Below are 26,100 nucleotides of genomic sequence, written 5' to 3' on the forward strand. Positions count from 1 at the left end.
GAGAGAGAGAGAGAGAGAGAGAGAGAGAGAGAGAGAGAGAGAGAGAGAGAGAGAGAGAGAGAAGGCAGGCTCTTTTCTCTTTTAGGGCAGCCAGTCTCAGACCTTTCTCCCAAGACTGTCATTGAAACCAGCTGATGGAAAGTGCCATTTATGTGATTCCATGTGCACAGTATAGGGGGTAGAGAGAAAACAGTGATGCATAACCCTTCTATAGTTGAACCTCTGAGTTGGAAGGCAGTTTAGAAAAATTCACATTCAGCGCACACTAGAATAAGAATTTTTTCTCCATCTCCAAAAAGTGGCCATTCAGCCTTCACTTAAAAATTTTCTGTGTTGTATCCCATAACTAACACAGTATCTGGCACATAAAAAATTACTTCCAGAGCCATTCTATGCCACTATTGTTATTGTTTTTGTTTTATTTATTAATCATGTTGACACTTTGTGACCTCATTTGGGGTTTTCTTGGCCAAAGATAATGGAATGGTTTGCCATTTCCCTCTCCAGCTCATTTTTACAGAAAAGGAAACTGAGGCCAAAAGGGTTCAATGACTTGCCCCCAGGGTCAAAGAACCAATAGGTTTCAGATTCCAAATTTGAATTCAGTCTTCCTGACTCCAGGACCAGCACTCTAAGCACTGTGGCACCTAGTTATCTTTGCCACCTAGCTGTCCTCATGCCATTTTCAGGAAGCTCTAATTGCTATGTTCCCTCTTACACAAATTTTATTATTTTCAAATAACATTTAAGTTCCATGTTCCACAGTCAAGCAAACCAAGTTATATTCCCCTTCTACATGGTGACCCTTTAAATTAAAGAAAATTATTGTGAAGTCATTCCTAAATATTTTACTCTTCAAGCCCTACAATCCCAGTTTCTTCAAATGATTCTTGTATGCCATGGCTTTCAGTCCTTTTATAATCTTGAAATTTTCCTTCTAGGTGCTATTCCAATTCTGATCAACTTTGGGATGTTTAAAAAGGGGGAAAACTTATAAAGAAGTAGCCAAACTATAGTTTAAAATATCCAGAACTTATTCTGATAGAAAAAGAAAACTTTTCATATCATGTAAATTCAATTTGTATGCGAGTCAGTCACTTTGGACATAGACATGTCTACAAGATATTGAGCCAATTCAATTGAATATATAATATGTACTCTACTGCCCCTAATCCTCAATGCCCAAATAATTGATAAGCCTTGCTAATTCTATCACTGTAGGATCTTGAAATCTGTCTTCTTCTGTCCATCTACACAATTTCTATCATTGGTCAAATTTATTATTTCTGTCTTGTACTACTTTCTGATAGCTACCTACATGGTCTCCTTGATTCCAGTCTCTTTCCTTTCCAATTTATCCTCCACCCATCTGCCAAATAATATTTCTAAATCACAGAATTGACCATGGCCCTTCCCTACCACAAATTTTTCAGTAGCTTCCAATTATCTGTCAGATGAAATATGAAATCCCTATTCTGGTATTTGAAGCCCTTCATAATCTGGCTCTCATCAAACTTTAGTCTTATTTGGCATTGCTCATCTTCATGTATTCTCCATTCTAGTCCAACTTGTCTGCTAGATATTCCTCTATACATGACATCTAGTGAAAAGGAGTGAATTAAATTAGGCTTGGAGTTCAAAGACAAGGTTTCCAATGCTAATTTTAAAAGTTACTCGCTATGTGGCCATAGAGTCATCTTTAAAATGAGTATAGCACTCTTTCCCTTCTTACTTCCTAGTGATGGGGGAGAATAATGCCTTGCAAAATGTAAAGCATGGGAGAAAGATGAGCAACCACTATCACTGATGCCTCTCTATTTACAAATTGGATATCAATTCTTTAAACATTTTTGGGATACCTGTTGGGGAAACTAGCATTGGGCTTGGTTGCTGGAGGAGGTCTGGTTTGTCCTAATAGATAACATCAAGGCAAGTTCTATGGATGAACATTGCCAAAGTCAGAAGCAGAAGAAAAGGTCCAGAATTCAACTTGTATAAAATGTTAGGCTTATCTTCTACTAATATGAACTTCTCACTAGAGGGGCACCATTGTGTGATGGGCAGATTGATATTAATTTCAGAGCTAGATGGATCTCAGGAGCTATCTTATATGATATATAACTGAAAAATCTCTGCAGTATATCTTGCAAGTTTTTCTTTGTTTTATTTAGTCTTTGCTTAACATATCCATTGAAGAGAAACAATAATTTCCAATGAATACCACTCACCTTTTAGATAATTCAAATTGTCACACTGTTCACATAGAAGCATCGGGTCATAGATTTTAAATTCAAAGGGTGTCTTAGGAATTCTGAGGTTCCTCCATTCTTTTATGTTTTTTCTGTGTCATCCTTATGTGTTTTGCCTACTTGGGATATGGGTATAGAGAAGATTTTCTACATTGATTGTGTGGATTTTGAATCTATCTATGTGTGTACGTGTTATTTCCCTAAAACAAACATAAGTTCTTTGAGACAGAAGACTCAACCTCTATTTTCATATCTTCCATACCTAGCACATTTTCTGGTATATAATAGAAATTTGACAATTGCTCATTCATTGATTAATTGGTTGATATGGGTTGCCTAAAAAAAATAGCACTGGGGAGATGTCCCTAGTTTTGTCTATTTGGGATCCTAAAAAAGATCAGAGTAGAGAGTTGGGGTAAGAGGGAGCTCTCATATAGACAAAAGTCTGTGCTTAAATTTAGGGGTATCTATGCTTGAATTTCACTTTTGACACAGACTTAACCTTTTATATTTTTATTTATTATATTGTATTATAATATATTTATTTATAATATATTTATTATAATATAATTATTTATTATTATATTATAACCTTAAATATTTTGTCCAGACTTAACCTTTAAGTTAAGTTATCTTTTAAAAGGTTAAGTCTGGACAAAACATTTAAGTTCCATTATTCCTAGGATCATTATCTTTCAATTGGAGTTGATAGTAATACCATTTTATCATGCAAGATTCCTATTAAGATACAATAGGAAGTAGTTTGTAAACTTTAAAAGGATATTATAAATGTGAATTGGCTTAAGAGACATATTGAGAGAAGTGTGTTACTTATCTGGAAGACCTGGTCCACACCCCAGCCCTGACACTTACTAGCTAGGTGACTCAAGGCAAATCACTTAGACTTTCTAAGCTTCAGGTTTCCTAATCCCTAAAATGAAGGTTGTAATATTTGTAATAACTATTGCTCAGAGTTACAGTAGAACTTAAATGAGTAATGTAAATAAAGTATCTAACAAAATTTAAAATGACATATTATTATTACTGGAACCAAATGTAATCCTTTGTAAAAGAATATATACTCCTTCTCTTTTATACATCTGAACAAAGTCAATAGTTCATTTGATTTGAAACTGGAAAGGATCCTAGAATCTAGTTCAACTCTCTCATTTTAACAGTGTAGGAAGCTAAGAACTAGAGGTTAAATGACTTGCCCAAGTTCATAAAAGTAATAATACATAGTAGATCCATGATTAGAACCCAGGTCACCTAGCCTTTCATTCACTGATCTCTCTCTATTAATACCTTATCTCTCCTTCCCCCTCCCATACATACTCCATGTCTATGCCAATCAGAGTTCCCAAGCCAATGACAATAGCATTCTCAACTACCCATAGCTATTACTACAAAATTGTTGGATCATACCAACTCCCAGAGAAGTTATTTGACTAAGCCCTTTTCTCATTAAGGATAGATATAATTGCTGATACCATACTTGTTCATCAATCAATATAATAAAAAAAAAAAGTTCATGTTCACCCTCAGTTCTGAACTTAAGGTACCAGTGCTTTTCAATATTCAATTGGAAAAGAATTATTCTTATTTGGGCAGCTTTTTCTGAAGAAAAAGAACCAAGTGAGCTATGAATACATGCTTAGGTGAAGAAAAAAAAAGGCATCTGTGAAGAGGGATTCTTTGATATTTAGCTTTTGTAGATTCTTTTAACTTGTGTGTTTAAAGTTATTAATGGAAAGTAATTATTCCAGCTCTAACATTAATTAAGGGACACCTTTTATTCCACTTTCATATTCCTCAACCCCCTTTAACCCTTGTTTTTTCTTCCTATGAATATAAATATGCATATATTTGCATAATATATATGTATTTGTATCTCTGTGTATATTCATATATATAAGGGACATCACCTCTCTAATTAAAAGAGCATAGTAATCCAATTTAGATAATGGAATATACTGTCCTGGCTATCACTTCAGACCATTTTGTCAGTACTTTCCTGAAAGAGAAGGTTTAACATTTTTAGTACTTAGTTCTGAAACATGAATATGAGAAGTGGAATTTATCTGTTTCATATTCCATATTTCCAGCTTTGGACAGGATGCAGTAAGTTTATTTTTAATAGCAGGAAAATGAATTAAATTCATTATGAAAAGAAGAATTTTAAATGAAATCAGTTAATGTATTAATATTTTCTCCTCTCCAATCCAACATCACCTCAGCAGCCGAAGTGGTATTCTTAAAGTAGAGGTCTGACCACAGAGAGCATCCCAGGCTCAATGAAGTTGAAGTTCTTGAGCGTGTGTGTGTGTGTGTGTGGGGGGGTAATGAGCTGTATTTATATGACTGCAGTATAATTCAGATGATAAAAATTATTTTGTTATTGAATTATATTGAAATATTGAATAACATTAGATTGTGTTAAAGTACATTAATATGTTTTTTTTTTTAAGTTTAACTATCCCAAGGTAAGAATCCTTGCTTCCGGGGCTGCTTGTTATATCTAGGATAAAATACAAACTACTGAGTTTGGGAATTTGAAACCTTTTTTTTTTTTAATTAAACACTTAACTTCTGTGTATTGACCTATAGGTGGAAGAGTGGTAAGGGTGGGCAATGGGGGTCAAGTGACTTGCCCAGGGTCACACAGCTGGGAAGTGTCTGAGGCCGGATTTGAACCTAGGACCTCCTGCCTCTAGGCCTGGCTCTCAATCCACTGAGCTACCCAGCTGCCCCAGTTTGAAACCTTTTTACAAAACAACTCCCGCTTTCCTTTCTAGGACTGTCATATATTACAACTCTTAAAGAATTATATGATATGGCCAAATTAACCAAAGAGGTTAATTTGTTAATTATATAGTTAATTGACTTACAAGATCACTCAGCTACAAACTGAAGGATTCACAATTTAAAAGTTCTTTGATTCCAAATCTAGCAATTTCTTTATGTGTTAAGTAATGGATAGATTGACCTTGAATAGATGGGAGACAATTCCCACAATGACAAAATCATAGGCCCTTCATGAATTTAGGTATAGACTGCATAATGTTTAACATAAGAACTAGTGAGAAATTATTGTTTTTCCTTGTCATAAGGGAAAGTTCATTCTGGAGGAGGTGGGGGTGGGAAATGACTGCAACATAAAGATAAAAGGCTTCAAGAAAACATTTAAAAATAATTTAAATTAAGAATTACTGAGTTAATTCTAGGAATCTCCTCATGTTCTCTGGATGCAGCTACAACATAAGCACAATGAATCATTATTATAACCTAAAAATGATTTTGAAAAAGAACCAGGAAATTAATAGATTCCCAGGCAAAGAATTCTTTTAAGGGTCATTAGCATTTCAGTGATGCAGCACAGTTGGTCTTCACAATGCCCAGACTTTCTGACTGGTCCTTAGCAGTCTCTGTCAACATTTAGAAGTTCCATTATGAGTTTCCAGGATTGTAATAGGAAATTTTTCTCAAACTGGTTCTCGAAAGCTATATGTAGTGCTGACCATCATAATAATTCTGGCTACATAAACATTTTTTTAATGCCAATGAAGACTTGGATACAATCTGGGTTTCTCAACTAAGTAAGAAGAATTGATCATCCCAGAAGCAACTGAGCAGCCTCAATACATAATAGGATTATCAAAACTTAGAGATGAACCCTAGTGTCCATCTGATCCATCCAGTTTCCCTCATTTTCTAAAAGAGAATACTAAGGATCAAAGAATTGAAAGTGTCTTGTCAAAGTCACAAGACTATGAATTGGCAATGTTAGGATTTAAACCCAGATACTTTGACACCAAATAAGCTCTTTCTCTTTGTATTTCAGTTGCTTCAGTCATGTTTGACTCTGTTTCCCCATGTTTTCTTCTCAAAGATACAAGAGTGGTTTATGATTTCCTTCTTCAGCTCACTTTACAGATGAGAAAACTTAGGCAAAGAGGTTTAAATGACTTGCCTAGGGTCACAAAGTTAGGAAGTATCTGAGGCCAGATTTGAATTCAGAGCTTCCTGACTGTAGGAGAATGCTATTTCCACTCCACCACCCTAACTATTCCTCTTTCTTTTTAATTTCTCTATAAAGTACTCCTCTTATTTGCTATTTTTATTAGAGGATCATAGATTTAGAACTAGAAGGACATTGTACAGTAAACACATAAAGAGGGAGATGGGGTGTAGGATATTATCAAATGGATATCAGATAATTCATGACTTATTTAATTTCCAATTTTTTTAATCCAGGAACAGAGATAATAAATTAACATCCCATTTATATTTTTTAAGAATACATAAAAACGAGAGGAAAACCAAAGCTGAAAAAGGTGGAATGGGGGAGGAGAAACTTTTTGAATTAAACATTGCTTCTTAGAATTTAGGTTTATTAATATTTTAAAAGATTTTTATAACCCAATCTCCATAATTCAATAGAAACTTACATCTACCACTTCCAAAAAATATAAGTATGTTTGTCCATAGGACAGATAATATTTTTTTGTGAGTTAAGAAACAATTATATGCAATCCAAGTGAATGAGAAAAGGCTATTCCTTATAAGTGCAACAGATTTTTCACTCCTCACATTTTAAATATATGTCCCTTTAAGAACACAAGGAAGTTTAAAGATCAAATAATTCTTCTGTTAATACTGAAGTTTAACAAAAACTTGATTAACATGTGGAGTTTTTTCAACATCATGTCACAGGATCTTATAGCACATGTAACTTTTTAAAAATAGCATGAATTAATCAATCCATTAACATTTATTGTCTATTATGTGCTAGACAATGAACTTTTTATTGGGGATATGACGACAAAAATGAGCTCCATCAAGGGGTTTACATTGTATTCAGGGGAAAATATATACCTATGTAAATGGGTAAAAATATTATAAAATTCAAAAAATGTATATTTTGGAGGTACAAGTGCACTAGCACCTGGGGTATGAGGGAAGGAAACCCTTCATCTAGATAAGACTTCTTAACATATTTTGGTTTTATATGTATCCCTTTGGGGATTCTGGTAAATCTTATTGACCACTTCTCTGAAATAATATTTTAAATACATAAAAAGCAATATATAGAATTAAGGAACCCAATTATATTATCAAAACATTTACTGAAAGTTCATAGGCTCCAGGTTAAGAGCTACTAAAGATGGGTTGAGCTGAGTTTTAAAGTAAGCAAGACTAATTTTAGGAGTCAGAGACAAGAATTGAGTTCTTGTTATAGGAGATTCCAGGTATAGGAGCTAGCCAATGCAAAAAAGGATGAAGATAGAAGAGGAGTGTGTGTGTGTGTGTGTGTGTGTGTGTGTGTCTGTGTATGTTTGTGTGTGTGTGTGTGTGAGAGAGAGTGTGTGAGAGAGAGAGAGTGAATGAGTGAGTGTCAGGCATTTAGCTTTAAAATGTCAGATATATTTTAACTAAAATATGTTTTTCATTCAGATACAATGTGTTCTTTATGCTATACCATACCACCACCCAACTCATACCTTTCACATCCTACATTATATTCTGAGTCTAGGAAAATCAACTTAAAGTCATTGCTACTGTCCATGGTACTGAAGAGGAAATTATATTGTGTAAGGAAATGAAAGCAGACAGAAGAAACCCTAGATGACCTGATTCTCCCATCTGGACTGAAGAATTTGCTAAATTTTTAATATCCAAAAGGAATTTAGTTAAATAATTGGAGACTAGAGCATTGCTTATAAGGAACTAATCTTCAGCTTAAGCAAAATAAAAACCTTGGTGGAATTGTCATTAACATTTTTCAGTGGTCACTGGCATGAAAATAATGCAACTGGATAGCTTTATGAACAATATATGAACAAGATGGCCCAGTTAGAGAAATCAAAGCTTTTTGTAAAAACACGTCTTGGGGGCTCATAACAGGGCCTGCTTGTAATGTGTTCATCAAGATCTAAAAGGCAGTTAATTTGACAAATCATTTCAATAAACACATAGGTAACTACTATATGAAAGTCACTGAAAATTAGGTGACATGGATAATACAAAAACTAAATAGTCTGTTCCTTCAAGGAGTTGGCACCCTACTAGCAAATCATCATTTTACAAGTTTACATCTACAGACAACCTCAGTATTTATGTTGGGATCACATTTATTTATTTATGTCACATGCCAAATGAATACAATGTCATGAGTTGGGGTAATTAACTGCCAATACAAGATGTAGGAAGTATGATTAGAAAATAATTTACATAAAAACTCTGATGGCTTTAGTGCAATTTACCTTCAGCTGTGGTCTCAGGGTATGACAGAATTTAAGAATTTAAAGGAACTTCAGTGTTTATATAGTCCAACTTATAAATGGAATGGATTTTTTCATCTATTTTGTTTTCATTTATTTTTGTGTAATGTATATTTCTGTTTTTTCACAAAAAATTTGAGATAATTTATCAAAACTTTCCTAAAATCTCTGTAAACTATATATTCATTATTTCTTTCATTTACTAGTGTAGTGATCCTGTCAAAAATTATTTTGACCTTTCTTTATATCTGAGTACAGTTTCTGACATATGGCAGGCACTTAATAAATGTATATTGACTATTGCAAGAAGTCCACTGTCTAAAAAAAAAGAGTGCTGGTAGACTTGTAGTTTCCTTGTTCAGTCCCATTTGGATTGGTTTTCTGGTTTCTCTTCCAACTTCAGGAAAGTCATTGACAAATTGGAGCAGATTAAGAAAAGGCACATCAAAATTATGAGTCACTAAATATTAGTAGCAGGGAGCTAGTAATATTTTTCATAGATTAAAAGATAGGACTTGGGGAATTGTGATAATTTTAATAAATTTTTTAAAAGTTCTTTCATGTCAAAAAATCATCAGATCCCCACTCTTCAATTTTCCCTAGAACCATGTTGGTGAGGCGATAGCATGTATGCCAAAGGGAGACCCTCAGAGCCCTCTCTGTGGGCATACCCATCATTGCCCTAGCACAGAGTTTGTCAGAGTTTATTTCTGGAAAATCAGAGGGATGGGGTTGGGGCTGCTCCCTTCCCCATCTCCATACAGTTTGGGCACTTGGTTTCTAAAAGTTTCACCAACACTATGCCTAGAATGATATAAGAATAGTACTTTCTAAAAGAGAAATTCTGGCTTGGTATAAGTTCTCACAATAGACGTTATCCAAAGTAAATTCCTCCAATGATGGTTTAGGGGTAGAAGCAGAATGATCACTTAATAGAAATAAAGAAGGGGGGTTTCTTGTTAAAATATAATTTAGATTAAATTATGCCCTCCCGATTTCCTTTTACCTCTGACATGCTGTGAATTTACAAAGTACTAAATAATACAAAAATCAACAGAGAATTCATTATGAGGAAAAGAAGTAAATTTTGAAGAAGCATCAAAAGGACAGCAATATGGTCAATCTTTTTAGTTCCCTGTTTTACCATCTTCCTGACAGCTCAGGAAAATGGGGAATCTGGGACTGAAGCTATATAGGAGGAATCCTATTAAATATCAGGGTAAAATAATATCCCTGTAATTGAAGAGTGGTTGACAGCAGCAATAATATCTGCAGAATCAGCTGGATTTTATGAGGTGTCTTAAAATTGTCTAAAAGTTTTACTGATGTTCTTTCATCAGTATCCTGGACCATTGCCAACATGGATAATTACATCATGCCTGCTGAAATCCCCCTGCAATTTCAAGGGAAAGTACTACCTCTATTTCTTCTTCTAAAAACAGTTGGCCCCCTTTTCTAGCCAACAATAGATATTTCATTTAAACCTTCAAGTGGCTGTATTTTATAGGCATCTAATGCATAGAATTTATACCCTCATCATACTGTACTGCAACAAGGGTTGTGACTCTTCCACCATAGATGCTGAACTTCTGATAACAAAGTGAAACAGTTAGTAAACTACTTTCATGTGATAATATTTTTATACATCCAGAAGGTCTACTTCATTTTTTCTTTCATATGAATGTTAGAAACAGTACAGATATAGTCAGCAACTTCAATTTGGAGGAAAACTGAAAATATGAAAACTGGCCATGTGGTCAATGAGAATTGAAAATTGAAAAAACTGAAAAAACCCTAAATATTGACATGTTTAAAATCATCTGGATAAATGAATAATTTACTTACTTTTCAGTTAAGTGCTTTGCATAAACTTCATGTAATAAGGGTGATCTGGGATCCTTCAAGAGTGGTGTCAAATTATATTCTATCCCTTTCTAAGACACTGGTGTCAGAGAATAAGGGAAATACTCTGGATGTAGTTTGTCTATATTAAGATCTAAGAAATCTTATTTATACCCAGAGGGTATGATTGACCTACAATATAACTTGATCTTTGCTATAACAAGGTTTATTACATGTTTTATAACTTCTCATTCTCCCCTCTCAAGCTCTGCTTTTTTTTTAATCCCTTCTTCTCCCTCCCCCAGGCACAGTGTCTTCCTCTCTGAGATCAAATGAGATATTTGTAAACTATTTGGTACATAGTAGGCACTTAGTAAATGCTTGTCTTCTCCTTCCTTTTGACTTTCCTTTGTGAAGTGGTATCTTCTCCATAATACACACAATTTATGTAATTATTTATTAAAATGTCCTTCCTTAAAAGACTTAAGCAATTTAATCCAGGAGTTGATTCCCCCCACCTTTTTTTCCCCTTTGAGGCAGCTAAGTAGCTATCACTGGGTAGAGTACACAACTGGGATTCAGTAAAATTTGAGTTCAAATTTGGATGCAGAGACTTATCTGTATGGCCTTGGGCAAATGACTTAACCCCTATCTATCTCAGTTACCTCATATGTAAAATTGGGCTAATAATAATACCTAGCACCTAGGGTTGTTTCAAAGATAAAATGAGATAACGATATAAATTTTCATAACTTTACAGCATAATAGGCGTTAACATTAATAATAATACTATTTATAATAATAGCTATCATTATGTTCCATTTCCAGTGACTAACAAGGTTATTTAAACATTATAGGTACTTAATAAATCTTAGTTGAATGGAATTATATGATTCATAATAATATTGAAATGTTGGTATATTGGAAATAATGATTTATAATGAACATTTCCCCTTCTTTTTTTCTGACAGTGCCAAAACTCTGGGGTAGTCCCTTTTCACCTAGTCCCTGGACAAACCTGCTGGTAGGCTTGCCAGCGTCTGGCCTCTTCTCACTCCAATCAATGCCCCATTCATCCACCAAAGTGATTTTCCTAAAGTTCAGGTCAGATCACTCCCACTCATCCCCTATTCTGTTCTTTACTCAATTACTCCACTGGCTCCCTGTCACCTCTACGATCAAATAAAAGAATCCTCTGTTTGGCATCCAAAGCTTTTCATTAGCTAGCTTTTCCTCCAGTTCTCATACTTTACTCCTCGCCACTGTTTGATCTAGTGACACTGGCATCCTTACAGTTCCATCAAGAAGACAAGTCATCTCCTGGACATTTTCTCATGCTTGGAATGATTTCCTTCCTTTTCTCTAACTTCTAGATTCCCTGACTTCCATTAAGTTTCAACTAAAATCATATCTTCTAAAGAAATCCCAGCATGAAGGTGATCCTTTCTTCTTTAAAGTTTTGCCAGTGGAAGGCAAACTCTAATACAGACTAAGAAAGGGTCTGAGTATCCACCTGCTGATAGACTGGAGGCCTGCCCTCTGAGACCTACCCTAGTTAAGTTCAGAGAAGCTCTTCCCTAGAAGGTTGGTAAAAAAAGTGATATTTTCCTTCGAATAAAAATTTTATGGCCACTTCTACCAAGGCAAAGGGGGACTGTAATATTTCTCTAATAGAAACATAGATCCTATGAAAAATAAAAGTGCATTTGTCATTCACCCAATGGAGAATTTATAACTTCTTCCTGTGTGCCTAGTATTGTGTGGCAAGTGATAGGAACACAACTGTATATATAAAAATATATCTTGTTTTGAGGGAAATAACAATTTCATGCTATATATCAGTTTGCACAAGAGAGAGAGAGTGGGTGATTAAGACTAAATATCTAGCAATAATGCAGGATAGAGTATGATACATTTAAGGGAGAGATTCAAGTAGACTGAAATGAGATATGTGAGGAAGGACAGCTCATATTAACTTAGAGTAAAAGAAAAGTCTTTATGGAAGATAACACTTGACTTGGGCTTTTGGGGGGGGAAGATAACCTTTAACAGATGGGAGTAGGGAGAGAGAAGGAGAAATAGTCTGTTTTAAACATGAGGGATGATATGAACAGATGATTGGTATGAGTAGGAGATGGCGGGGCAAAAATAGGTAGATATTGACAGAGAGATAGACAGATCATTAGCTCACTAGTTAGATAACTAGACAGATGCATAACGTATACTTAAGATATGCAGAGAGAAAGATAAACAGGAGGGAAGGAAGGGAAGGGAAAGGAGAAAGAAAAGAAGGAAAAAGGCTAGAAAGTGGTTTGATTTGGCCAGAATATGAATCCATATTCCATATTCCAGTCTACATCTATATTGTGGAAGGACTTGAAAGCCATGATCATTTGAAAGCCATGATCATTTGAAGGCCATGATCATGGCAGTTCACATTATATATAGGTTGCTATGAGGAACCAATAGAGTTTTGTGAGGAGAATGATAACTTTTTAACAAAAACTTTTTAGATTACTACATAGTGGTATAAAAGATGGATTAGAGAGGGAAGGCTATTATTACTATAATAAAGGTAAGGAGAGCAGTGTCTGAGAAAGGACTGGTTGCAATGGGAGTTGTTGAGAAGGATATGCAACAGATTCCATATTGGTACAAGGTAAGATCTTTGAGGGAAGAGATTGTTTTGCTTTTGTCTGTATTCTAACACTTTAATGTAGTGCTTTGCACATAAGATCATAAATCTATAGTAAGAAGGGAAATGCGACCCTATCTCTCAACCTTACATTTTTATTGAGGAAGAAATTAATCTCCAGGGAGGTTCAGTGATTTGAGTGATGGATAAGTCAAAGGTGTGTTTAAGCATAGATTTTTAGAAAAAGGGTGGAGGCTGAAACAGAAATGGAAAAGTTAGTTAAAAGGGAAAGCTTTGGCAGAATATTATTGGTTCTGTTTTGAATCTACAGAGCATAAGGTAAAAACTGGGCAACAGGAACTTCAGTGTGATGTGATACAATCAAATGATATATTTAAATATACACTGGACTCAGAGTTAGGAGAATTGATTTTGAAACTTACCCATGAAATTTATTAATTCTGTTCCTATAGGCAATTTTTTCACCTTATTCAATTATATCTGCTAACAGAAATACAGATACTGATACAATTTACTAATTTTATAAAATAAAAGCATTTTATAAACCTTTAAACCTTATGTATATGTATAATGTCATCATCATCATCATCCAAGTGAATTTGTCTAGAAGGAATACGAAACTGAGATTTTGGGGAAAACTGACAGCTAAGTATTTCAATTTTGCAATTTCTTCTAGATTAGTACATAGAGAAAAAAAGACCCTTGAAGAGAACATCTGGGAACATCTTCATTTCTCAGGTAGAAAGAGGATAAAGAGCCAAAAGAATAGAGAAGTGATCAAAGAGGTAGGAATCAAACCATCAGTCCAGTAACACAGATCATAAAGAAAGACATCAAGGAGTGGATGGCCCATGATGTTGAATGATGTGTAAAGGTTAAAGGCAGTGGTGACAGAAAAGGAGATCAATAAATGTAGTGCCAAGCAGGTCATCTGTGACCTTGGAAATAGCTTTATTCGGTATATAGTTTTGGGCACAAAAAACAGATTGCAAAGAACTGAGGTATGAATAGGTAGCAAGGAAGTAGAGGCTGCAAGTTATGGAGTCATAACAGAAGTCATGAAGAATGTTAAATTTTCGACGTAAAGCCAATTTTCCTCTTCCATATTTTATATATTATATCAATCTGAATATAGATAATCAGATTATTTATTCTTTCTCTGGATCATATGTGTAGTGCAGCCATGAATTTAGTTCAAAGCTGCCTTTTTTAAAAAAAAGACTTTGGTATGCTGAGATAATATAGTAGAAATGGCTGTCATTTGTATAGTGCAAACATTCCCAATATGTGGGCCAAGGACCTTGGGCTATGGAAAGTTTCCAAAGGGATAATGAGTTCAACCAAATATTATGCCTTATACATAAATGTATTGCCTAAATACATAAGGATGTCATTATTTAAATATAAATATGCTTAAAAGAGTTTCTGAATCGTAGGGCAGACATTTCATCATTTTATATATTTACAATCAATGGAGGTCAATAGTATAATTGTAGTCATGTAGGGATCCACATAATCTTTAATGTTATAAAGAATGGGAACCATAGATCATCTCAAATGAGACTCATTACAACACAGAAGGTAATATTATATGCATTCTATCTATTTCATAAATAGGAAAAATGACATTTAAGGAAGCAAAATAATTTGCTGAAGATTACAAGTTCATAATTGGTAGAGGTAGGATTTGAATCCATTGCTTCTAAGTCCAGTGATCCATTATTGTCATTGAACCCATCTCTCTAAGTAAATACCATTCCAAAGAAATTTTCCAGGGTCTGGCCTCTGATTACAATTCAGAAATGAATAATCATGGGGACAGGTAGGTGGCTTAGTGGACAGAGAGTCAGGACATCCTTGGGTTCAGATCTAACCTCAGATATTTCCTAGCTATGTGACGTCATTTAAACTCCCCCTCCCCTCACCATACACCATTACCTAGCCCTTACCACTCTTCTGCCTTGGAACCAATCCAAAATGTTGAGTCTAAGATGGAAGGCAAGGATTTAAAAAAACGAAATGAATAATACAATGCTTACAAAGCTTCTGTATTCTATAAGGTCAAAGGTGGGTGTAGGTTATGACTGGTTGCATTCTGGCTGTTTATTTGGTCCATTTCTCTTTCTCTTCCCAGGGAGGTCCATGATTCACTCATGACAAAAGGCCCAAGGGAGATTGTACACCTTTTCTTCCTCTTAATTAGGGTCGACTTCATGACAGAGGTGAGATTTATGGTGTTGTAGCACACCAGAGTGTCCTCAGAACATATTATCTAGCTCTGTAGGAGTTAGGGATTTTAGATTGGCTCAAGATTGATAGATATTATAGTACCATAGGCAATCTCTTTGTCCCCAGAAAAGGACCTCTAAGTCAGTCACACGATTCTTTTGTTGGTACGTCTCTGCTTAAGAGCCAGTTCTTTCCTAAATCATTTGTGTATTCATTGAGATTTATTATAGAACATTCATTTATTTGATTTTGTATTTAAGTATTAAATAATCATTCATTCATTCCTTTTAGTAGCTACAAATAGAGTAAGGGAAAATACAAAAGTTTTATAAGAGTGCAAATAGCCAGTTGGGTGACTGACTTACTATTTTGAATACAGAAGAAATTGAAGCTTGCTTACTCATTCATATGGGCCTTCTGGTGATCATCCCCTCATTTAGGTACTTGTATCTCTCACTGAACAATAAGCTTGAATATTGGAGCAGAATTCCATTTAAACTCTAAATGATAATCTCATGATAATAAAATTAATTTCTTTTCAAATAACGAGACCACTGGCTCATAGGACTTAGATTTTTGCTTTTTGGTTGTTTCTTCACAATTTAATGGGTTCTAATCTGCAAGTCACAAGCATGATTTACTGTCTTTCATCCTTGTTCCATGACCTATACGGAATCTCTTAGTCTGATAAAGTAAGTTTTGGCTGTCTGCCACCCCTGACCTTCTGTGGAGTTCTCAATCTGTCTTCCAAAAACATGTTTATTTAAACCAATAGAATATCTTCTACATAGATCAAAGGATTATAGATCCTTTGGAAGAGACCTTAAAAAAATCTACTTTAAGCCTCTTATTTGAAAGATGAGAAAATCACAGATAAGAGAGATGAATTATGCCAATATAGAAGTGATGCAGCTGGGTGGTACAGTGGATATAACACTTTGCCTGGAGTCAGGAAAGCCTGCATTGAAATGTAGCCCCAGACACTTACTTACCAGCTACATGAATGAACAAATCACTTAAACCTCAATCTGCCCCAGTTTCCTCATCTACAAAATGGAGTAAAATAGCACCTATATCCAGGGTTCCTGGGAGGAGAAAGTGAGATTATATTTCTAATGCACTTGGCAAACCTTAATCTGCTATACAGATATTAGTGATAATAATGAATATGGTGAAAAATTCCGGATTCAAATCTAAATACTTCAATCTAAATTTCTATGCATTTTCTGTTATATCAAAAAGTTGTTAACTATGAAAGCATCTTAGATATCAACAAGAACATACAAAAAAGGGTATGGTGTCTTGGCAGACATTTTATCTTCTAATTAAGGAACTGTTCTTAAAGTAGAACTTCCATATTTGAAGAGATTTACATCCAATGGAATAGAAGACCAACAATAGTAATTACATCATTGATCATTTTGCTTTGATTGTAAAATTCTGCTAAGAAGCTACAAGTAGAGGAAGGTAAAATTCTATACCTTGGACACAAGTTCAAATGTCTAATCAGATGCTGACTTTGCTACGGTGAATATAAAAGATGGTGATTTGATCAGAATTTTGATCTCAAAGTTTGAGTCAACAATATAACAACTGACTTTTATATAAAGTGTAAAGGAACTGTGTATGTATATATTATGTTTATATATACATATATATATTTATTTATCTATTCTTCGATTTAAGCCTCATAAGAACCCAATAAGGTTGATACTATTGTGTTTTTTTTAAATCTTTGTTTGCTGATGAAATAAACTGAGACTCAGAAAAGGTAAATGATTCACCCCTGGTCTCAGATCTTCTTCAGCAACATAAGAAGATTTTGACTCCTAGTTCTTTAGTACAATAATCACTGCACCCCTGGGTCTTTCTTAGCGAAGTTTGACTATTGGAATATCGATGAAGTAGTATTCGTGTTTAGCTTTCCTTTGCCCCTCTTTTCCCTTGTCTCCTGACAGTGTTTAGGAAATAATAATAAGAAAATTTTAAGAAGAGAAATTGGTTTCATTAACTTGGCATATCATTTTCTTTTGCCCTAGTGTATACAATTTTGCTTAAGTAAAAATCCCCTTTTACCCTAGAGCAAAAGAGGAGTGGGGGTGTTTTTATTTAACTACCTCACTTCTTGTCTAGAACCCTGTTCCAGAAAGCTAAGTATAGTTTTAGACTTATGTGAAGAAACTGAGACTTTGGGGATACCTATATATAGAGAGAGTAGGAATTGACTTCTATCAATTTGTATCTCTTTGACAAAGCCCAAGATCTGGCAAAATATTATACTATGACAGTGTAAGGGGTGGGGAAGTCCAGGGAATGAGTGCCTTGTGTCTTTTAAAGAGCATCTCCTCCAGGAAACTGGGTCCAACCTTAACGACTTGCAGTATGCCCACGGTATGAAAAGAAAATGAAAATCTCACTGGCGGGCAATGATTTGGGATAATGGCTTTCTAAAAATGAGCCAGGAATATGAGAGGGCAGCACTCATTGAAGAGGGGTGGCTAGCATCATAAAGCAGAGGCAGCTCTAGGGAAGGTACAGCGACAATCCCATTCCTCCCCAGGCTACACTTCTGACTCTCCCCAACTTTTTCTACAATGGCTTAGAAATGTCTTCACCCTAGAATTTCACTTTGCCTCTGGGCTTCAGGCATTGAAAGTGCCTCCTTTTCCCTTCCCCATGGCCTCTTCCTTGGATTGTTTTTTCCCCTATAATCTTCATTTTAAGGAGCAGTCTCAGACCAGTGGCACTCCCAACTTTCCCTGACTTTTTCTATGATACCCCCATGACTGTCTTCCTATCTTCCCTCCCTTTCCCTTGCTTTTTAGCCTGATTAGAATGTAAGCTTCTGGAGAGCAGGGACGATCTTTCTTTCTGCTTGTATTTGTATTCCCAGACTTAACACAATGTATAAATAAATGCCTGTCAATTTGATGACTTCAGAAAGGCAGAGTTAACACGATCCTAAAGTTTTGAGCTCTGCCTTCTGAGAAGACACACAATTGTGCTTTGAGACTTCAAGAGAAGTGACTGAGCAAAAACCATTTACATGCATGTTCTCTAGCAACCTGATGGTCTGCCATGAGATTATTTATTTATTTATTTTAACCCTTGCCTTCCATCTTGTAGTCAATACTGTGTATTGGCTCCAAGGCAGAAGAGTGGTAAGGGTGAGCAATGGGGGTCAAGTGACTTGCCCAAGGTCACACAGCTGGCAAGTGTCTGAGGCCGGATTTGAACCTAGGACCTCCCGTCTCTAGGCCTGACTCTCAATCCACTGAGCTACCCAGCTGCCCTGGGTCTGCCATGAGTTTAGATAAACTGCATCTTTCTCCTGAGGTGTTGGTGTGCCTGGTGATTGTCTGGGACCACGGCTTTCTGTTTGCCTTGAGGAGTAAGAAGGTGAATGTGTTCTGATTACTGGCTCCATCATATTAGCTTTCTGATCCACTTCCTTTCTTATTCAGCCTGCTTCTTGTTTCTAATGAAAGTTTTATTGGATTTATGTTCTCAAATAAGCCTGGCAATAGCATGAACATGTGGTGAAGGGGAAGGCTGAGGAGCTATAGATTTCTATATTATTATCCCAAATGGCACCGTGATTCCAATAAGGAAGGTAGTCCTAGCACCATGACTAATGCTAAGAGGGTGGGCATACATATTGTAGTAGCAGTAGCAGCAAAGATAACTGCTCTTATTTGTATAGTAATTGATGGTTTATAAAGTGGTTTTAGGTATTTGCTACTAAATGTTTAACAACCAGCTTTTTAAAAATGTATGCACGATACATTTTAAAATTTATTTTGAAAAAAATATTCTGGATTATTTATATTTCTTTTATTACACTCTTCAATTTAGACAATTAACAAAATAATAACTCAATCTGGGATTTGTAGTGTTTGATGATTTCTGAAGTGTTCACACTGAAGATTGAACAATTGGCTCTTATAAGCCTATAAAAGCTGGCTCTAGGATACCCGTGGTGACTTCCTCATAACAACTCTGTAAAATACAGATTGAAAGCATTATCCTGATGAAATGGATTCACATACAGACAAAATGACTTGCCCACAGTCAAACAACCAATAAATATTGGAGCTATGTGTTCTGACTTCAAGTCCAATGTTAGCACCTTGAAGGTACTTAATAGATGTTTACTGACTTACTGATTTTTCTACCCTTGCTGAACTGCCTTCTCCTTTTTATATGACCCTCAATCAATATTCACTTTGACTTGAGGCAGATGAGAACTTGCACAATTTGAATATATTTTCTGGAGCTACTAAAAGAGAGTCAGTCAGCCTGAGGCAATGGGCAGAATTCTAGACTGAGTCCTAGGATCTTTGGAGTATAGTTCCAGCTTTGTCATAAACTAGCTATGCTAATGGATATAAATTCACTTCTCTGTGCTTCAATTTCCCCATATATATAAGAGAGAGGGTTGGAGTAGATGATCACTTAGTTGCCTTTAAGTTCCATCATTTTAGGTGTTATTTTTGCTTCTCTTTCAGTTCTAAAATTGTGCATTGTAAACTGAAAGCACATCTGGCTCTGACATTTGTTTTCTTTATTCTAAGGTCTTTTCCAGCTGTCACATTCTGTGTTTTGAAGTCTCTGTCAGGTCTACTAGGATTGTGGAAGGGATCTTATAGGCCCTCTAGTCCAACTACCTCATTTACAGATGTGGAAACTGAGTCAATAAGAAATTTTGAGATGCTCATGGTCATACAGCTAAAACAATGTCTGGAGTAGAATTTAGATCCAGACATAAATGATGCCAAGTTCAGTGCTTGATATAATAAACCTATTTCCCCTTTTGCTATTTTATCATGTATGGAATGGTAGTTAAAAGCTAGCATTGATCAATCAATCAAACATTTAGAGGGAAACTATTTGTCATGTAGTGCTAGGAGTATGAGTGTGGGTAAGGGGGCAGTGAAATAGCTCAGAATATAGAGCTCAAGCCCTGGAGTCAGGGAGACATCAGTTCAAATCTTACCTCAGATTTACTACCTGTGTGACCCTGGGCAAGTCACTTACATCTTTCTTGCCTCAATTTTATCATCTGTAAAATGGTTTGGAGAAGAAAATGGTAAACCATTCCAGTATCTCTGTCAAGGAAACTCCAAATGGAGTCATGCAGAGTTGAATATGATTGAAAATGACTGAACTACAACTAATTGAAATTTAGGGTTTCCTTCAATTATTTTGATATTTATTCTGAGAAGAGAAACATAGACTTTATTAGACTGCCACAACATAAAGGGGGCCTGTGACACATGGAAAAAAAAGGGTTGAGGAACTCATGTTCGAAGGCTACTCATAGATCCTTGAATTAATAGTGTCACAAAGAGTCAAGAATGACTGAACAACTACAAACAAAATGTGTGTATGTAGATGCACACATACGTGCATACATATGTATGCACAGAGAATATGCACATGTATGATCCTATAATTAATTACATGTAAGTTTAGTTAATCTAGAAGAATTGGTCTTTCTTAGTCAATCTATAAAATATTAACTTTGGTTAGAATTATGAGTATTTATGTAAAGATGGAAGTGAATGACTAAAACATTTTAAAAGTGCTTACGAAGTGCCAGGTCCTCACTTTGCTGAAACATAGGTGGCAAATGGAAAAGGGAAACAATCCCTGCTCTCACACTTTATTTGGGAGAGAGAACAGATGAGATGACAGTTCAGTAGCAATGCAGATAGAAAGGTCTGAAAGTGATATGTAAGGACCACAACGAGGTCCAGGGGTGCTCAGGTTATGTTGATAAGCCAGATGACATTGCCAGGGATCTCATGGGCACAGAGGTAGAGCAGAATTCAAAACTTGCAGAACCTACACTATAATGGTGCTAGCAATGGAGTGGTAATACCTAATGGTCCTCCATTTCTCAGAAAGTTGCTCATGCCCATCTAACCCAAGTCAGTGAACAACCAAACAGAATAGATGGGTTCTGGGTGACCCAAGTCGGGGGAGAGGTTGAGGAATGAAAGCAAAGGAGAAAAATCCTATTGTGTAATCTATCTATGATTCGTAATCACCACTTACTTATATTGGTTGAAAAAAATCTCTTTCCCAAATTACCTTACAATTGAGAAAAAAATTGTTTTTGCATTGCCTTACTTAGATTATTTGCCTCTACTTCCAAAGTTATGCAGATAATTGGTTCCATCATTATGGACAGCCATCTTTCTCATTCTTAGCCTGGTTAAAAACTACAGACATAATTGAGCCACTAGGCTAATTTATCCAAATCAAGTGTAAAGCTGACATTCAAGGCCTGCCCTTTGGGGTCACTGTCATTAATGTATTCATCTCTGCCTAGAACTCCAGAGGGAGGGATCTGAGACAAAATTGTAACTTAAATTTGAGAGTAGTCCTTGGCCCTTCTCAAGAAACCTGCCTGTTAGGATACTGTAGCATGGGAGCATGAAGGGCGAATAAAATAAACTCAACAAATAAGAAAACCACAATAAAGGAAAACCTTCTCTGTACCTCTCTCTTGTTTATAAGAATCATCTTGAATTCTAATGGTACCCCAAGAAGCACTTTGTTGTATGCCAATCTCTTTAAGACCTCTCTACCGTTGTGCCAATCTTACCCCCTCAATACCTCTTACTTCTCTCTTTTGGCTCTACTTATATTGCCACCACACTATTTCAGGCCCTCACTATTTTTGTCTATAATATTATATTCACTTGCCATATATAACCCCCTGGCTTGACTCTTATCCCTCTCCAATCCATGATTCATGAAAGTTCAAAAGTGGCCTGAATACCCAAACTTTCAGTGCTCCCCATTGTCAATGGAAAAAAGGGCAATTCTTTGACCTGAACTTCCATGTTTTTCACCATTTGACTTTAACTTATCCTTATTTATTTTTCTTTTTTTTAAACCCTTACCTTCCATCTTAGAATCATTACTGTGAATTGATTCTAAGGCAGAAGAGTGGTAAGGGCTAGCCAGTGGGGGTCAAGTTACTTGCCCAGGGTCACACAGAACTTAACTTCATTTAAAAATTAATAGTCTAGATCAGTGATTCCCAAAGTGTCTGCTACCACCCGCTTGTGGGTGCTGCAGCGATCCAGGGGGCAGTGATGGCCACAGGTGCATTTATCTTTCCTATTAATTGCTATTAAAATAAAAAAAATAATTTCCAGGGGGCTAAGTAATATTTTTTTCTTGAAAGGGGATGGGAGGCCAAGAAAGTTTGGGAACCACTGATCTAGATCCTTGCTGGCAAACCTAAGGCACATGTGTGCCAGAGGGGGCTGCTTCACTCCACCTCTCCACACACCTGAGGGCATTTCTCATATCACTCACCCCTTTGCTCAGCAGCCCAGTGGGAATGCTTCCTTCCTCCCCTGTCTGGGGTAAGGTTCACATGTGGCATGAGAGTTATAGTTTGGGCACTTGGTCACTAAGGTCTCTAAAAGGTTCACTATCCTTGGTCTAGATCCCAGCCAAGTAGATTATCCACCATTCCCAGTTCTCATCTTGGCATTGATTTCGATTCAGTTACATAGCCCATTTGCTATTTCTAGGCAAATACTTCCTCTGTATCCCAATCTATAGAAATCCCTTTCTTTCCAAGGAACTGACCAAGAACTGTGTTCTACATGAAACTTCCTAGATTCCCCTCAACTCTGAATCTCCTAGCTATCTCTTTTCCAGTTCCTATCTGCTTAATTTATTCAAGCTTCAATTTTACTTGTGTCTAAGTTTTATCATTGGTACTATGTAAGACCATTATTATGTCTCCAGCATATATGGCAATGCCTTGCAAAAAATTGGTGCTGAATTGTTGTTTCATGATGTTAAGAAGAACACAGAAGATGTTCAGGTATACTTGGATTTACATGTCTGCTTTCCCTTTTCACTGGAACATAAGGAATAGCTGTTGTCCACTGCTATGGTTGATTGCAAGATGTTATGGATATTTTCCATTTTGGGGCATGAATGTTGCATAGTTTTTATTGATTTTCTCAACTCCAATGTGACAGTTTGTTCAAAGAGTTTTGCTAAATATAAACACTTGTCAGCAAATATGTAAGTATATAAATAAATGTTTATTGACTGATTCATGGACAGATTTTAGCTTTTTAGATACATTCATATAACATAAAAAATAGACATGGCAGATATCTTAGAATATAGAATCTTATAGTTTTGAAGAAACCTTGGGGCAGAGAATCTAGAATGTCAGAGATAGAAGGAGCCTAAAAACATAAAGGTATCAGAAATGGAAGGTGCCTAAGACTATTGTATATAGTGTAATGTAGAGGATGGCAGCATGGAATCCCTGCAAAATACAGGAGAACTTTAGGTGAGGCTGACCCTGTATTTTGCAGGGATTCCATGCTGCCATCCTCTACATTACAATAGGATGACAGAGTTGCATGAGAACTAAATGATTACCTATCTATTTTGATATGATATTTCATTATTCTTCAAAGGGTTGCAAGTATTCAGATTTTTTAACCAAAAGAAACCACACACTAGTAATGCATATTCACTAATTAATTTTCTACCTAGAGAACGCAGTTCCAGGCAGTGAGAGAAATTGTTTTCCATTTTTAGTCTGAACCTGTGATTTCATCTAGGGATGATTCCCAGTGTAGAAAGTCCCTTCACTAATACAGGTCAACAGTTCATCACTGATGTTTTAATGATTTGCCTGAAATATTGAGAAATGCAGGGATTTACCCATGATCACATAGTGTTGGAGGCAGGATTTCAAGCCAAGTATTGTTAACTCAAAGGATGTATCTTCGTACATGCTGACATATTAATCCTATTAGCAGTGAGAGAGGTAGAAAATTTAACAAATTCTTGTCATTTGCTTCATAAAACTTATAAATCCAATGGTGAAGATGAGACATATACTGAAATAACTATGCCTCAAAGTAAAAATGCTAAACATAGAAGAGACATTAGTTCACATCTATATAATACTTTAAAGATTATTAATAACATTTTCTCAAAATATTGCTACAAGGTAGATCATTTAAAAATCATTTACCCCATCTTTCAAAAGAAGAAACAGACTCTCAGAGCATTTTGGGAATGTTATTAGGGTCAAACTAGTATCAGAGCTAGAGGATCCCAGGATTCCTAACCCCATGTTCTTTCACAAGCCAAGGGAAAGCTGGGAAAGTACCATTGAATGAAAGATCATTTCCATATGTGAGGACGCGGGGAAGTCACTGAGGAAATGATATTTGTGCTGAGACAAAGGATATTAGGATTTCAAGAGGAAGATAAAGCAATTATTGGGGAAAGTACATTGCTGTCATGAAACATTAGAGAAATGCAGGCATGGCAAAGAGTAGAGTTTGGCTGTAATTCATAATACATAGTGGTGAATACTGTGAGAATCCTGGAATGGTGAAGTAAAAAAGAATATTTGTATATTAAGAAAGATGTCAGGGGAGGAAAAAGCTACAATAGTGTTTTAATTTCTGTGCACAATGTTTCAGAAGGACTTTGCTAGGAGGGAAAATATCCAGAGAAGTGGTGTCCAACTCAGATAGAAATAAGGGCCAATAAAATATGCATAATGACCCCTGTAGGTACTATGTTGGTTTAGAATATGGCATGCTAACATTATCTATAATTCATTGTTTTTTATTTATTTTGTCAAATATTTCCCAATTCCTTCATAAGTTCATTCTGACTGCACTGGGAGTGTTGTAGGCAGCATGTGTGACACTGATGATCCAGAAGGTTACAGAAAGTAGAAAACCTGAAGGTAGTGTATCAGTCAAGATGCTGAAGGGTATCCAGTTCATGTAAAATGAAGATTGACTGAAGTAACTAGATATATTTAGGTTGAAGAAGAAAAGACACTATGTGAATATGATTCCTGTCCTCAAAAACTTGAATAGTTGTCGGAAAAGGGATTTAACTTATTCTCCATGCATCAGAGGGCAAAATGAAACATAAGAGGTGGACATTCCTAGAGGGGAGACTTAGATTTAATATGAGGAATGCCTTTTAATCAATGAGAACTATCACAGAGTGAAATGTGGTGTTAAGAGAGATCATGGGATCCTGTTTTCTTTACTTAAGGATCTAAAATATGGAGGACAATGTGTGAAGAATGGTGCAGAGAGTACTCCTATTCACATATAGTTTGGCCTAGATGGCAACCAACATCCAATCATACTCTGAGATTCTTCATTTCTTTGATTTTAAAAGATTTGGAACTCAGAACTAAAGAACAAATGTGGATTCATTTTGAGTAGCCATAAACACAAACCCATGAATAGGCTGATTTAGATGTAAATCTGTGCACTTTTTTGGAAATAACATGTGTGAGTAAAATTTTAAATTTCAATTAAATTTTATATTAAATTATATGTGTATATAATTTAAGTTAAAATTATATATAATTTAAGTAAAAACATATATAATATATGTTAAAATTATATATGTATAATTTAAATTATATATAAAATTACATATACACATGTAATTTAGAGTGATGTGGGGATAGAAAGTAAAGACTGAATGAGATTTAGTAGCCACCTACAGAAAGCAGAGGGTGAGGTAAAATGTAGTTATTTCTGTTTTGTGATATAATATGCTGATCATGTTGATTCTTTCATCCTGAAGAGGAAGAACTGGTTGTCTGTCTGTCTCTTTCTATCCCATCTATATTTGTCTATTTATTATTTTTCTAAGAATTGATCTCTCTCTTTTGCCTAAACTATAATACAACAGTCATCATTATCATGACCCCTTTAATGAGCATCATGGAACCTTTGAATGGCTTCATTTCTGATGGGGGCCAGTTTTTTTCACCTTAGCAAACCTATCAGACTTTTCT

The sequence above is a fragment of the Gracilinanus agilis genome, chromosome 6 (assembly GCF_016433145.1).
Source record: "Gracilinanus agilis isolate LMUSP501 chromosome 6, AgileGrace, whole genome shotgun sequence".
Taxonomy (NCBI): domain Eukaryota; kingdom Metazoa; phylum Chordata; class Mammalia; order Didelphimorphia; family Didelphidae; genus Gracilinanus; species Gracilinanus agilis.